A 16,443-nucleotide genomic window follows, 5' to 3' on the forward strand; every position below is an offset into this window, starting at 1 on the left:
TCCTTCCAGTCTCCAGCAGGAGACATACCTAACATCTCACAGTTCGCCGTCCATCACTGCATCTGGGAGTCACTGAGGCTCTCTACAGTAGGAGAAAGGACTACATTGCCTTCCCGATCATCCGAGAGAAGCAGGACGAGCGTGCATGTGGTTTTGCCAGGATATCAGGATTCCCGATGGTGCAGGGCTCTATTGGCTGCACCCGCATGGCATTGCGGGCACCACAGAACAATCCTGAGATCTTCCATAACCGCAAAGGCTACCATTCACTTAATGTGGAGTTGGCGTGCGACCACAGACAGCGAATCCTCAATGTCAGTGCCGGCTATCCTGGCAGCAGCCATGATGCCTTCATCCTGTGCCAGACCGGTGTTCCAGCGCGCTTCCAGCCACCACGTCAAGCTTGCAGCTGGCTGGTCGGAGACAAGGGCTATCCGCTCTCCACCTGGTGCATGACTCTCACCTGCAACTCCACCACTCCTGCCCAGCACTCATATAATGAGGGCCATGCTGCGACCAGGAACATCATTGAGCAGACCATCGGGCTGCTGAAGCAATGGTTCCGCTGCCTTGGGAGGAGCCTCCAGTACTCGCCGGAGTGGGTGTCCCATTCCGTGATGGCCTGCTGCATGCTCCACAACTTGGCCATCATGAGGGCACAGCCCTTGCCAGCAGGGATTGTGGGACCACCTCAGGAGGATGATGAGGAAGAGGAGGATGAGGAAGGGGAGGAAGAGGAGGAAGAGGACAAGGAAGAGGAGGAAGAGGACAAGGAGGAGGAGGAAGAGGAGGGAGGGAGGAGGCAGCAAGACAATCAGCCTTCTAGACGGGCTGTCCATGACCGGCTCATCAGACTGCGATTCGAATGAATGAAACCCCAGATCCCCGTAGCTCACCATGTCCTCATCATACCATCCCTGTCTCATGGCGTATCACCGCATCCTCCTGGGTGCAAAGGGGAAATGAGAGACCACAAAATATTCCAAACACCATTAATAAATGTATCTATAACCATAGCACACATATCACATGAATTCTAATAACTAATGACCCTTATGCCTGCCATAGTTAAATAGCTGTCGTTGTGTGCAAGGTGTGAGATGTGGGTGTGAGTGTTGCTAGGCAGAGATTGTTGGTGGGTGAGTGCTGGGGGTGTGGTGCATTGAGCTGTGTGTGAAGCTCGTGGTACAGATGATGGTATGTAGCATTTGTTGAAGCCTTCACTCACCCTGACCACCCATGTGAGCTTGTTAAACTTCTTCCTGCACTGGTTGTGGGTCCTGGGGACCGCAGTGCTGCCCATGATGTGGTGTGCCATCTCCCTCCACATCGTCCGGCAGACTTGTGGCGAGGGCCTCCTGCCAGTTGGCGGGTACAGGACCGTCCGCCTTCTCTCCACCGCTAAAACCAATGCCTCCAGAGCATCATCAGAAAACCTCCGGGCTCTCTCCCTGGGTTTGCGATCTGCCATCAGGATTTGTAATTAAGTGCTACTTCTCCTTGTCCTTCTTCTTATGGTTGTTGAGGCAGCTGCACACCCAACAATGCTAAGAATGAGGAGCTGCAGCATCAATGAACCTCCCCTTTAAGTAGTGAAAAAAACCTGTGGCAATCATTACTTGCGTTTAGACTGCCCCCGATATTGGTCCAGCTTTTCAGTGCACGCCAACGAGCTTGAACTTTTAGGTGAGAACCATGACTGTAATCATTTTAATGAGGAGTGAAGACGAATTTTGCGTGCAGCCTAGACGATTTTCAAGTGGTGCTACTTAACCATTTTTAGTCTAAACACTGCCCATTTCTTGGCTATAATGAATTTCTAGCCCCTGCAGGTTGGTCTATTTTTATGTGGAACCACACACACTTGCCAGGAAGATCTTTGGAATTTGGGGTATTTTAGCTCCTTCTCTCCCTGCAAATAGATTATCTCCTCCTCAGGAAACATGATGAATAGTTAATCATTAGACTATTGAGAAGTGCAATTGAGTCCTCACAAGCAGATACCAGGAGCTTCTCACAAGTGGGATGGTGAGCAGGAGGAGTCGCCCTCCTCCTGATCATGGCATAAACACAGACCATCGAATCAATAGCATCGAAGGAGGCCATTCAACCCATTGTGTCTGTGCCGGCTATTTAAAAGAGCTCTCCAATTAGTCTCACTCCCCTGCTCTTTCCCCATGGCCCTGCAAATTTCTCTTTTTCAAGTATTTATCCAATTCCCTTTTGAAAGTTACTATTGAATCTTCTTTCTCCACCCTTTCAGGCAGTGCATTCCAGATCATAACAACTCCCTGCGTAAAAAATGTCTCCTCATAAAAAAAGCAAACCAAGCACTAGGGTTTATTTCTAGAGGGATAGAATTGAAAAGTAGGGAAGTTATGCTAAACCTGTATCGAACCTTGGTTAGACCACACTTGGAGTACTGCGTACAGTTCTGGTCGCCATATTATAAAAAGGATATAGAGGCACTGGAGAGGGTGCAGAGAAGATTTACAAGGATGATACCAGAAATGTGAGGGTATACATATCAGGAAAGAATGAACAGGCTGGGTCTCTTTTCTCTTGAAAAAAGAAGGCTGAGAGGTGACCTAATAGAGGTCTTTAAAATTATGAAAGGTTTTGATAAGAGTGGATACAGAGAGAATGTTTCCACTTGTGGGGAACAGCATAACTAGAGGCCATCAATATAAGATAGTCACCAAGAAATCCAATAGGGAATTCAGAAGAAACTTCTTTACCCAGAGAGTGGTGAGAATGTGGAACTCGCTACCACAGGGAGTGGTTGAAGCGAATAGTATAGATGCATTTAAGGGGAGGCTGGACAAGCATATGAGGGAGAAGGGAATAGAGGGTTACGCTGATAGAGTTAGATGAGGAAAGACGGGAGGAGGATCGAGTGGAGCATAAACGCCGGCATGGACTGGTTGGGCCGAATGGCCTGTTTCTGTGCCGTATATCCTGTGCAATCCATTTCCCCCCTGCATATTTTGTCAATTATCTTAAATCTGTGTTCTCTGGTTAACGACCCTCCTACCAGTGGAAACAGTTTATCCATATCCACTGTATTAAAACCCCACATCATTTTGAACACGCCTATTAAATCTGCCGTTAACCTTTTCTGCCGTCAGAAGAACAATCCCAATTTCTCCAGTCTCTCCACATAACTGAAGGCCCTATTTAATTACCGAGCATACCTCGTCATAGGATGGCTCCACCAGTTGGAGGTGGGGAGCTCCTTGGGGCCTCTCCGCAATTCAATCAGGGCAGTTATTGAGCATTGGAGCGTGCGTTCTCAGACCCGTCACCAGGCTTCCAGCAGCTGTCGTCGCAAGTCTTATCGCTGTACAATGAACCAAAACTGAAATGGCTGAAACAAGCAGAAGAAAAGTGTTAAAAACTAAATACTGGAAACCCTACCCTGATATATCAGAGCTGGTACAAATTTGATGTTGTCACAGGGTGTAAAATGGAAAAGTGCTGTGTGCACCGACACTGATACCTTGATGAGTACAAATTAAGACATTCTGCTCCTCTGGAATGCAGTAAAATAATTATATTCTACATACAGTTGTTTCTGCACAGCTTTGCCTTCTTGAATAAAGTGTGTAAATAATTTTTATGCTATTACCAATACACAATCTCAGAACGAAAAAGAAAATCGGAAAAACTGAGATCTTTCAAACGTAATTTTGTCCACTGGGTCGGCCTAATTATCTATGTTGGCACCTCATAAACTGCAAACAAAATCAATGTTGATGCTCACACGTGGCATCTTTAAAGCTCCTCTACGCACAGTGGTTTGTAAATCCATTCGATCGGTTGAAGCTTTAGTAATGAGGATTGTTTAAGAGGTTTTGTTCCAGCTGGTATCAAGGGCACATCGTGACAACTGCTTATAGGAAAGCAGCAGAACTGTGCAGTGCTGCTCCGCGGTTCCATTCTACGCTGTGCACGGCTTGTTTCTGCTTAACTGGTAAAATAATAATGCTGGGTAATCAGCAGTCCTTTGATCCCAGTGTAAGTGCCCCGATCAGCCCACTGTGAATGTTCATGGTTCCTTGTTCCTTGGCAGGCGGTGTGCCACTATGGGCACATAGTAACATAGAAACATAGAAGATAGGAGCAGGAGTTGGCCATTCGGCCCCTCGAGCCTGTTCCGCCATTTAATGAGATCATGGCTGATCATCCAAATTCAGTACCCTGTCCCTGCCTTCTCCCCATATCCCTTGATCCTTTTAGCCTTAAGAAATATATCTAACTCCTTCTTGAATATATTTAATGAATTGGCCTCAACTGCCTTCTGTGGTAGAGAATTCCACAGGTTCACTACTCTCTGGGTGAAGAAATTCCTCCTCATCTCAGTCCTAAATGGCTTACCCCTTATCCTTAGGCTGTGACCCCTGGTTCTGGACTCCCCGACCATCGGGAACATCCTTCCTGCATCTAGTCTGTCCAGGCCTGACAGAATTTTATAAGTTTCAATGAGCATCTCTGACATCTGCCAGATCAGGGGCGATGGGGACTCTGGCGGAGGCCCGTCACCATCTGCTATCTAAGAAGAGCCGGGAAAAAATATTTAAGCCATTTTGACCTGATCTCTTGCCTGCAGCTTGTCCATTTCTTCGTGGGTCCAAGCCAGGACACAGGCCTGGACCCTCATGTGGATTCTACTTCCATTGGCACGTCCCCAGCACCACGCGTACTGGCTGCCTGGTGGATCCCAGGCTGAGATCAAGGAAGCTTCTGGCTTGGAAGTCCACTACCCCATCCCGAGCCACAACCTAGCAGACACAGGGTACTATCCAGGTATTGGTCTAATTCACAGGTCTCCTATTACACTCCCACCCAACTTCAGCAGCGGCAGTACCTCAGAAAGCCAGTGGATATTCGAAGCCTAAGGTGGTTTACCTGATTGGGCCTTCCCTGTGAGCACTGTAACTCAGTGGGATGGCCCGATTGGGGAATCAGCCTTAATATTAATCATTTTTTTTGTGGGATTCAGGCAATGCACGAATATAGTAAAAGTATATTTATCACAAAATTAATCAGTTTTACAGTCATTTCTAAAACAACCTTTCAATAAGAAAAGATGTGATTAGATTTAAATTCAATGTAGTTATTTATTGTTTGGCTGTTGTCTTATTGCCTCCTGGTTTTAGAAATGGCGCCTGCTGACTCTTCCGAAGGGACAGTAGGTAAATGCACCAGGCATGTGGTGTGATATTCAATCAAAGAAAGAGTTCAGATTGGATCACTGATCTGTGCCGAATTAGTTGATTGGGGTAATGAAGGGACATTTCAAGTGACCTCAGTACCTTTGGGTTAGGGAGGGGAGAGATAATCGACTAGAAACCGAACAATTATCTGGTGACCTCCACTGGAAAAAGTGTAAGTATGGATGTCAGATGCAAACAGGATTAACCAAATACTCAGAGTTGAATTTCCTGATCCTTGCCTCTGGGGAACACCGGGTCACAAAGGTCAGGACACAGGGGCAGAGTCTCGGCTCACCGGGTCTTTGATTCTTTTCTGTTGCCTTAATATTTCCACAGCTCTCCTTGGAGGGGGAGTGTGTAGCTTGGCCTGTGCCTGCAGTGCAGTAAGCGGTGTCCAGAAAAGAGGTGCCTTGGCCTGTTCCGAAATCCCTGTCCACAGAGGTCCCAGAGGTAGATTTTAAGCAGGCCTCTTTCAGTTCTTTACCACCCAATGTCCAATTCTAATCAGGGTTTTTGGGCTACCGATCTCCATCAACAGGCAGAATATCCCGATCTCCAAGGACCAATCTCTCTTTGGGCTACTTCAGTGCCCTGTCCTGTCATTCCGGGCCCCGCCTGGGGCTGGTCTATACCAGGAGTGCTCCCAGGTCATGGATATAAGAGTAAAGACGTCTTACTGCAATTATATAGGACTCTGGTGAGACCACACCTGGAGTTTTGGCCTCCTTACCTAAGGAAGGATATACTTGCCACAGAGGGAGTGCAGCGAATGTTCACCAGACTGGTTCCTGGGATGGGGGGATTGTCCTATGAGGAGAGATTGAGTAGACTCGGCCTGTATTCTCTAGAGTTTAGAAGAATGAGAGGTGATCTCATTGAAACATACAAAATTCTTACAGGGCTTGACAGGGTAGATGCAGGGAGGATGTTTCCCCCTGGCTGGGGAGTCTAGAACCAGGGGTCACAGTCTCAGAATAAGGGGTCGGCCATTTAGGACTGAGATGAGGAGAAATTTCTTCACTCAGAGGGCGGTGAATCTTTGGAATTCTCTACCCCAGAGGGCTGTGGCGGCTCAGTCGTTGAGTATATTCAAGACAGAGATTGATAGATTTTTGAATATTAAGGGAATCGAGGGATATGGGGATAGTGCAGGAAAGTGGAGATGAGGTAGAAGATCAGCCATGATCTTATTGAATGGTGGAGCAGGCTCGAGGGGCCGAGTGGCCGACTCCTGCTCCTATTTCTTATGTTCTTAGGTTCTTATGAAATGGCCTGGGACAAGAAATCCTGGCATTGCTGGGGCTGGGCGCTCTGGAGCGGGGCAGTACATTCCGGCTCTGTTGCTCCTGTCCAGGCCTGGGATGGGGCCAGTTGGTGGAGGGTGCGGGGAGGCGGAAGGCTGTGGCTTGGGGAGCAGAAAAATCTGCCCTCCTTCCTCAATGATGAGGAATAGTCACTTGGGTGATGTACCAGGAGGCTGCTGCCAGCTATTAACCTATGTGCTAACTCGTTGGGCTAGATTTTCAGTATAGGCAGTTTTGGGGCGCTAACTTTAGCGCCCGCCCGAAGTTAGCGCCCGCCCCAAAGTAGCGCCCCGTTGCCGGGAATTCAGTGGCTTCGCCCTAAGAGGTTGGTGGAGCGCTAAAAGAGGCGTTCCACTACTCTCTTTAGGCGCTAAGCCGGCGGTCCAGAGGGATAGCGCCCAGGCGGGGCGCAGCACGGGTGCGGTCATTTTTGCACTGACAGCAGACCCCGTGGTGCCGACCAGCTCTTAAAGGGGGAAGGGACGAATTGGTCTGCTGCCACGCCCTGCACACTGCAGCCTTGCAAAGAGGCCTCAACACTACTGCTCAGCCCCAGGGAGTCATGGCAACGCCAGAGAAGGCCCGTCAGCGTGCCCTGCGCTTCTCAGAGGGTGATCTGGACATAATGGTCACAGCTCTGGAGGTGAGGCGCAAGATCTTGTTTCCAGAGAGTGGGAGGAATCCAACCCACCACGACTACACCAAAGCCTGGAAGCAGATCGCCCAGAGGGTGACGTTCACCGGCGAGGCCCCCAGGACCCACAAACAATGCCGTAAGAAATACAACGATCTGACCAGGATTGTGAGGGTGAGTAGCCTTTCCAGTCTCCTCCTCATTCTTGCATGTACACCTGACATGATGGGCAAAGGGACCTGAAAGTCCTTTTGGCCAGCCCTCAGCCAGCAGCATTGGGACAGTCATGAGCATCAAATGGCCATTCGGCACTCTACACTTTGGCCAAGCTATTCCACCATGGGAGGCAGTGGACAGTACATCAGGGCTTCACTCTGTCCAAGCTATTCCACCATGGGAGGCAGTGCACACTACATCAGGGCTTCACTCTGTCCAAGCTATTCCACCATGGGAAGCAGTGCACAGTACATCAGGGCTTCACTCTGTCCAAGCTATTCCACCATGGGAGGCAGTGCACACTACATCAGGGCTTCACTCTGTCCAAGCTATTCCACCATGGGAGGCAGTGCACACTACATCAGGGCTTCACTCTGTCCAAGCTATTCCACCATGGGAGGCAGTGCACACTACATCAGGGCTTCACTGCGCACTTACAGCCCGTCCTTTCTCTTGCAGGCTAAAGTAGCGTTTAATCACCAGGCCCGTGCCAGGGGTGGCCGCGCCAAGCTGCAGAAGCTCACTCGGCTGGAGGAGCGCGTGTGTGTGCTCATGGGAGCCCGTGTGATTGTCCCCACAGCGTGCGGTGTATCCGACCCTCCACTGCCCGGCAATGGTAAGGACCTCGCCTTTTGGCCCTCTCGCGTCGCACTGGCCCATCCGAGCTACCTCCTTTGCCACTGTCCCACCAATGCGCTGAATCCCACCAGTCCTAACTCCCTCGCTGACGCCGTCTCCTCACTCTGAAGCTACTCTTGTGCATTCCTGCTTTCAGCTGGTGACGACCAGGACCCTGAGGCTGCCAGTGACAGCACCTCCGACCAGGAGGAGGAGGAGGAGCAAGCCGGACCTTCGGGGGAACAGTCACGTCCCGCAGGAGAGGAGGAAATGCTTGACACCTCCTCACTGGACGAGTGCCTGGAGGAACTGTCGCAGGGCAATGCAGCTTCTGGGACCAGTGGCGTCCAGCCACCCAGCAGCCGTGCGCGTGGCCCGCGGCCTTCCCCCCAAAGGGGGGAAGGATCAGAGGGGAGTGCTGCTGCTCGGCACACTCGCCGTCACCAACGCGGCAAGGGTCCCCTAGTTCAGCCCCCTCCTCCCCAGCGGGAGAGTCGCGACTCCAGTCCGGACACCTTCACTTCGGAGGAGGTGCGGAAGCTCGATCAGATGGCCGACGACTCGGACCGGCGCCACACGGAGCTCATGAGCGTGGTGGGGCGCATGCCTGAGGCCATCGAGTCGCTGGCGACCAGTGTGCGCGAGTTCGGGGCAGCAACTGCCGCGACTGGCCGCATGCTAACTGATGCCGTCAAGACCCTGGCGGATGTGATGCGCGCGCACACCAGGACCACAGGGCCACTCACTGCTGCCACACGCGCTGTCTCAGGCAGGCATCGCCAGGGCAGGCGCCGCGCTGGACCATCCCAGCAAGCCGGCCGTTGGCTGATTGCTGCGGATCCTGCAGTGCAGGCCCGGCCGAGTGCCACCGCGCCACAGCACCAGCCAGCGCATCCCAGACGCCAGCTGGCCCACATTGCGCCATCCGTCGCCGCCATTCCCCCTCTGGGGCGTCGACGGCAAGCGGCTGCAGCTGATGGTGGCCAGGCTCAGGTGCGCCACTCAGCAGACGGCCCCTCGAGGCCCAAATGCCGTGTAGGCCGCCCCCCAGCGGCATCTGGCGGAAGGGCATCTGAGCCTCAGGCGCCTTCCCCCAGCCTCGCAGCAGCCACTGGGCAGAGCTTGCGAAGGAGCAGCAGGCAGGGCAGGGGAGGCAAAATGCTGGCCAAGGTCTCGCCCTCGCGGGCCACTCAGTAGAGGGTGTGGCCAGCTTTCCTTTAATATGGCGGTGGCCATCTGTATTTTGCCCATGGTTGTGCTTTTGGAGGGCTTTTTTTTTGCGTTAGGCCGACGTTGAGGCCCGGTTTCAATAAAGGTGGAGTGGCTCCTCCCCAGTTTGTGCGAGTGAGTCGTTTGTTGGGCTTTTTGTGGGGCCCGTTTATTGTTTTTGGGGATTCATGTGGGAAGGGCTTTTCATTTTTGTGCAATAAAAAATTATCTTTATTCATGCAGTCTCCATGGTTGTTCTTCTTAGTGTTTGTTGGCTTCGCCGGCTGAGGGCTTGCGGAGCGGCTGCATTCATCTTCCCTCATGGCCCCTGGCCATTCCCTGACAGGGGGCTTAGAAGTACCGTGTAATAAGGTGGCGTCGTGCGGCCCTTGGCCCTGGTCGCTCCCTCCTGGGAACGTACTCCTGCTCCTCCTCCTCCTCCTCATGCTCCTCCTGCTCCTCCTCCTGAGGTGCTGGTCCAACGTCAGGTGGCAGTGCCTGAGTCCTGCGGATAGCCAGGTTGTGTAGCATGCAGCAAACCACCACAAATTGGGAGACCCGGTCCGGCGAATACTGGAGAGCTCCTCCGGAGCGATCAAGGCAGCGGAACCGCTGCTTGAGGACCCCAATAGTTAGCTCGATGATGTTGCGGGTGGTTTGATGGCTCTCGTTGTAGGCCTCTTCAGCAGCGGTCCTGGGCGCGCGAAGCGGGGTCATGAGCCAGGTGCACAAAGGATAGCCTTTGTCCCCGATGAGCCATCCTCTTGGGGAAGGCTGTGCCTGGAACATGTCATGCACAGTACTCTGCCGCAGGATAAAGGCATCGTGGCTGCTGCCTGGGAAGCTGGCATTGACTGCCATGATGCGCTGCTTGTGGTCACATACCAGCTGCACATTCAGAGAATGGTAGCCCTTCCTGTTGCGATACTGCTCGCCATGCTCCAGAGGGGCCCGCAAAGCCACATGCGTACAGTCAATGGCGCCCTGCACCAAGGGGAATTCCCCGAGTCTGGCAAATCCCAATGCGCGCTGATGCTGGCTCTCGAGGGCCATGGGGAAGGAGATGAATTGGCTTCTCCTTCTGAACAGTGCTTCGGTCACGTGGCGGATGCAGCGATGCGCGCCGTACTGGGAGATGTTTGCTATGTCCCCAGCAGCGTATTGGAAGGAGCCGGTGGCATAGAAGTTCAATGCCACCGTCACCTTCACTTCCACCGACAGAGACGTCCTGCACCTGAGCTTTGGCCGCAGATCTCGGCGAAGCAGGTGGCAGATCTCTGCAATCACCTCCTTTCGGAATCGGAGCCTTCTAACACATCGCGCGGCACTCATGTTTAGGTAGGAGCGCTGCTGGCGGTATAGCCTGACTGGGTAAGGCCTACGTGGCCGACGCCTGTAGCCCCCTCTGCCTCTAGCCAGGGCTGCCCCTCTCACAATGCGTCTGCGAGCCCTACGGATATGGCGCTGCAGCTGCGCGTTGGCACCCCATGCAGCCCCCATCAAATCCTGGCAAACAGTCTAATTTCCAAATGGCCACTTGCAGCGCTATTGCCTGAGTCCAAAAATACCTGGCTCTTGCTGCTTGAAACCAGTTAGCTATCCTCCTTGTTGTGTCTCCAGAAATGCGTTGCACAAGACTGTTTTCTGAAAAAAGGATGGCCTTTATACTGGAGAGGACGTTCCCTTTAATTAGCGCCCCCCGGGGCCCGCGCTGGTTGTGTTGCGTTCCTTTTTCCAAACGCTCCGGCCGCCCGCCGCACAATGGGGCGGTCCGACTGAAGTTTGCAATCGGGGCGGCCAAAGGGCGTTGCACGAGGATGTGACGTCATTTTCTGCGCGCGCATCCGGGCGGGCGCTAAACTTTGCGCCGGCGCTAACGGGCAACTTAATTTGGGGCGGAGCGCAAACTGCGCTGCGCCCGGGCGCTACACGCATAGCGCCCGGAAATCACTTCTCTTAAGGCGCTAACTGCTGGCGCAAGCTACTGAAAATCTAGCCCTATGAGTTCACAATGCCAGCTGGGAGCCTCCCACACCAGAGACACATCTCGAGTTATATTTACGAGATGTGCAGCCAGTGGGCGAGGCTTCCCTCCCTTATATCAACACACTTCACTGACTTCTTGAGAGGGGGAGAAAATTGGAATGAAAATTGGAGAGTAAAAAAGATAAATGCCTTTTATCTTTGATGCATGGAGTATATGGGAACATTAAAACAGGCACTAGTGACATTACTGCTTACACATGCAACTATTCTTTTACTTATGTACTTGTGTATATGAAGGATTGCTCAGCAAACAAATGATTCTGTAGAGAACACGTCACCTTCTAAACACAGCATTGCGGCTATGGTTGCACTCTCTGCATATTGTAACATTTGTGCATCTTAGGCTATTTCAATGCTTTTTAGATCCAGTTTTAGTTAGCATCACAAAAAATTAAAGGCAGTCAACAGGATGATCCATAACTGTTACAGTTAAAATCATCTAAAATGCCTTCTTGGGTGAAGAGATGTAACATTTTCAGAAACATTAAAAAAGGCTCCAAAAGCAGATTTTGTTCGAAGCCTTTATTCTCATAATAAAAAGCACAGCACAGCTCATCAGATGGAAGTGCCATTGATATTCAGCAACCTTTCCCTCCTCTTTAAATGAGAGTACTATACTCATGCTAAATAATCTGTGTGTTTTGTGCACCCTTTAAGTGTGTAGTTCTTCTACCCAATTTTGTGACAATGGTGAAATCGGGAATGCCCTCACCCGGGGCATAAAGAAACATGAAGCAAGCTCATTTGCAAAGGCTTGGCTCAGAGAGAGGGGCATTCTAGCCAAGGGGTGCTCTTTAAAGTCTTCTTCTTAGGCAGTCCCTCGGAACCGAGGATGACTTGCTTCCACATTAACAATGAGTTCTCAGGTGACTGATGAGTCCAATGCGGGACCTACAGTCTCTGTCACAGGTGGGGCAGACGGTGGTTGAAGGGGCGGGTGAGTGGGGTGCTTGGGTTGACGTGCGCTCCTTCCGCTGTTTGCGCTTGGCTTCCGCTTGCTCCTGGCGAAGAGACTCGAGGTGTTCGGCGCCTTCCCGGATGCTTCTCCTCCACTTTGTGCAGTCTTGGGCCAGGGATTCCCAGGTGTCGATGGGGATGTTACACTTTTTCAAGGAGTCTTTGAGGGTGTCCTTGAAGTGTTTCCTCTGCCCACCTGGGGCTCTCTTGCTGTGCCAGAGCTCCGAGTAGAGCGCTTGTTTTGGGAGTCTCGTACCGGGCATGCGGACAATGTGACCCGTCCATCAGAGCTGATTGAGCGTGGTCAAAGCTTCGATGCTGGGGATGTTGGCCTGAGCAAGAACACTGACGTTGGTGCGCCTATCCTGCCAATGGATTTGCAGGATCTTGCGGAGGCAGCATTGGTGGTACCTCTCCAGTGCTTTGAGGTGCCTGTTGTACATGGTCCATTTCTCTGAGGCATACAGCAGGGCGGGTATCACTGCTGCTCTGTAGACCATGAGCTTAGTGCCGGGTTTGAGGTCCTGGTCTTCAAACACTCTCTTCCTCAGGCGACCGAAGGCTGCACTGGCACACTGAAGGCGGTGTTGGACTTCGTCGTCGACGTCTGCCCTTGTTGACAGTAGGCTCCCGAGGTATGGAAAGTGGTCCACATTGTCCAAGGCCTTGTCGTGGATTTTGATAACCGGGGGGCAGTACTGTGTGGCGAGGGCAGGTTGGTAGAGGACCTTTGTCTTACGGATGTTTCGTGTCAGGCCCATGCTCTCGTACGCTTCGGTGAAGGTGTTGACGATGGTTTGGAGTTCGACCTCCGAGTGAGTGCAGATGCAAGCGTCATCTTCAGGCAACTGCTAACATCTTCCGAGATCTGTTCTACAGGCCACGGTAGCATATAGCCACTGAGAAAGGACCCACATACATGCAGGCCCAGCCATGCTGAAACATGTCACACAATATGAAGGTCAGAGGCTGGGTATTCTGTGGCGAGTGTCTCACCTCCTGACTCCCCAAAGCTTTTCCGCCATCTACAAGGCACAAGTAAGGAGTGTGATGGAATACTCTCCACTTGCCTGGATGAGTGCAGCTCCAACAACACTCAAGAAGCTCGACACCATCCAGGACAAAGCAGACCGCTTGATTGGCACCCAATCCACCACCTTAAACATTCACTCCCTCCACCACCGGCGTACCATGGCTGCAGTGTGTACCATCTACAAGATGCACTGCAGCAACTCGCCAAGGCTTCTTCGGCAGCACCTCCCAAACCCGCGACCTCTTCCACCTAGAAGGACAAGGGCAGCAGGCGCATGGGAACACCACCACCTCCAAGTTCCCCTCCAAGTCACACACCATCCTGACTTAGAAGTATATAGGCTGATTCTTCATCATCGCTGGGTCAAAATCCTGGAACTCCCTCCCTTACAGCACTGTGGGAGTACCTTCACCACACGGACTGCAGCGGTTCAAGAAGGCGGCTCACCACCACCTTCTCGAGGACAATTAGGGATGGGCAATAAATACTGGCCTTGCCAGCGACGCCCTGATCCCATAAGCAAATAAAAATGACCTTGACCTTATTTGGCCAGGAATCTGTGAAGGGGATTGGTGAGGGAAAGTTTCAAGGTGTGATACCATCAACCAGCAAATATTCTCCATTTAAAATGATTCTTCTTACACTGGCTCACTTTCTTGGTCCTTACGGCAGACACTACATTTGCAAGGCAGGTACGTGACACACAAAAGGCCTTATGATCTTACCTCTCTTTGCTTGCTTAATCTCTTCGTGTAATTTCTTTCTAAGATAAGAGCAGAACAAGGCTCATCCCTCATGAGCCTCCCAGGGGCGAATATCCATCTCAACAAGTGAAACAACTTCAGTCATCATTTGCAGTGTGTTCTTGCTTTTTGGATGTAGTTTATTTCTTTCATTCATTTTTAAATAACTTTTAAATAGTTGATTTATATTTAAATGGCCATTATGTAAAAGTCCTGTGGCAGTGCTGTCATGCATTGTGATTCAATAGAATTATCTTCTGTTTGTAACAAATGAACCGTAGGTTGGATGGGATCTTACTGAGACCACTTGCACCAAATGGTTAAATTATTTTTGGCACTGTAGCCATGTCCTGGGGTCAGTGCTCCTGGCTGTGACCTCCTCGCCAATCACCTCCCACACCCACCGCATTAGTTGCCCCCTTGCCCCCTGTGGGTAGAGGACATTGCTCCTCCACTCTACCTCCTCTACCAGGACCTCAGTGCCGCCCCTGTGAACCTGTGCACTCTCTCCCTCGGTCCCTGAACTGCCCTGATATGTGCCGTTGTCTGTCAGCCAGCACACTCCGAACCTTCAGTGGAAGTGCGTGTGTGGAGGCTCCATACACCGCTCCACCAAAATTGCTCCTAATCAGCGTTTGAGTGGTAAATGTGCAGGTCTCCAGTTTAACGCCTCCAAGAACGTTTAAAACAACAATGTTTAATCAGCAATTAGCCCCAAAATTGCAGGCTAAAACCAGACTATTACACAGGCGAGACTTATCAGCACATCACCCACTCAGCGCCTGTTTCCACTTTTTGCCCAAACTAACCCCCCCCCCCGATGTCTAATAGGTTCAACAAAATTTATAAGTAACCGTCTTAAACAGATGAAATTCTATTAATCTATAAAGTGTGAACTTGTTATTTTCTTTGCTATTTGATTTCTGTCTATTATCGTTATTTACTTAAGTGTATTCATTTGGTGCAATCAAACACTGTTGTCACATTTGTGTGTCATCGGAAAAAACACACCCACATGACAAGATCAAAACACACCCACATAGAAACATGGGGGCTAATATTCACCGAAGCCATCCAGCGGCAAAACTGACGGGATCGGATCAGCCGCCCGATTCACAACCTGCGCGATTCTACCTTCTATTGACTTCAATGGGCGGGCGATCCAATCCCATCAGTCTCCCATCAGGAAAAGATTACCGCCATAGACCTACACAAGGAGGCCATTGGGTCCATTGTGCTCAGTCTTTGCGAGAATCCCGCTCTCTCTCCCCAAAGCTCCGAGTCTTCCTCGGCTTCAAATATTTATGCACTTTTCCCTTAAAAGATGAAATGGTCTCTGCCTCGATTGTTCCCTCTGGCAAAACATTCCGTGTTCTAACATGAAACCTTCTAACACAAAATATAGTCTCTGATATCAGCCAATTTCATGACACATGCTAGGCCTTAGTAAACCCTTTGCTTTGTTCATTTGAGTTGTCTCAGCCTTATGTATTTTCTTTTAAGGAAAATAAAAAGAAAGAAGCATTAAAGTCCAGCCGTTTCATTGTGTGTCCATTACATTGGTGGGGCGGACACTGACCTATCAATTTAATCAACACTTCTTCCGAATGGCTCATAAATCAAGCTGGGCTTACATGGTTTGCAATCACTGATTCTCTGGCCGTGATCTGAACATCTTTTTTTGATGAGTTCCATGAAAAGCACACTGACATTTTCAGGACCAGAGGGTGGGCCACGAAAACACGTCCAGAGTCAGGCTGCCTGGTTGTAGATCATTGAGCCGAGGAATCTTAAAGTACCTGGAACCGAGAATAGGAAGAATATCATGACTCTGGGATAGCTTTCAAGGTAATGCAAAAATGAAAGCATATATTCTGCTCCTTTTAATCTATTATATATTAAAGTCAGTATGTGGGCCACGCGTTTCATGGAAAGTTCATAATAAGTGCCAGCAGTATCTATTATTCTCCCAGGTGGTGTGATCGGCCTCTTCAATGTTAAAGGTGTCACACTGCGTTTCACACAATAGACATTTTATAGTAAAGGTTCTCCACACATTTCACATAATGCTTTCTGAAATTTTATTCATTACAATTTTCTTCTTTAAATTGTTCATGTCCAAATTAAATAAAAATGAGATAGTGTATTTCACAATAATATGATGACATTTATTCATTAAATTGCCTTTTTGTACTTTATAATACCATCATTACAGTTTATATTTGAATTCCTCAACCTCTCCTAAAGGTCTGGGCTTGAACTTTATATTGTTGTCCAGAGCTGTGACCCTGTGAGCTGAATTAGTGTTGTGCAGTCTGAGCAGGTACAGTGTGTATAATTTCCCCAGGGTTATTGGTACTGTTCAGTCGTACTGGTGGAATATTTTGCTTCAGATTCTACCACTATCTACTCAATAGCTTTTGAAAAGCAAGAAGATACATTTCAAAAGCTTTATTGAGATATAAAA

General features: G+C 50.3%; 1 long non-coding RNA gene across 1 annotated transcript in view; it reads right to left on the reverse strand.

Annotated features, from left to right (window-relative positions):
• Positions 1-14,450: 14,450 nt before the first annotated feature.
• LOC147112224 (uncharacterized) overlaps positions 14,451-16,443 on the reverse strand; it is a 53,398-nt gene continuing 51,405 nt past the window's right edge. Inside the window, exon 3 of the long non-coding RNA XR_015079644.1 lies at positions 14,451-15,775. This is a non-coding gene — a long non-coding RNA (uncharacterized LOC147112224). The remainder of the gene's footprint in view (positions 15,776-16,443) is intronic.

This window comes from Somniosus microcephalus, chromosome 9, assembly GCF_052327205.1.
Source record: "Somniosus microcephalus isolate GS21.2 chromosome 9, FLI_Smic_1.0, whole genome shotgun sequence".
Classification (NCBI taxonomy): Eukaryota; Metazoa; Chordata; class Chondrichthyes; order Squaliformes; family Somniosidae; genus Somniosus; species Somniosus microcephalus.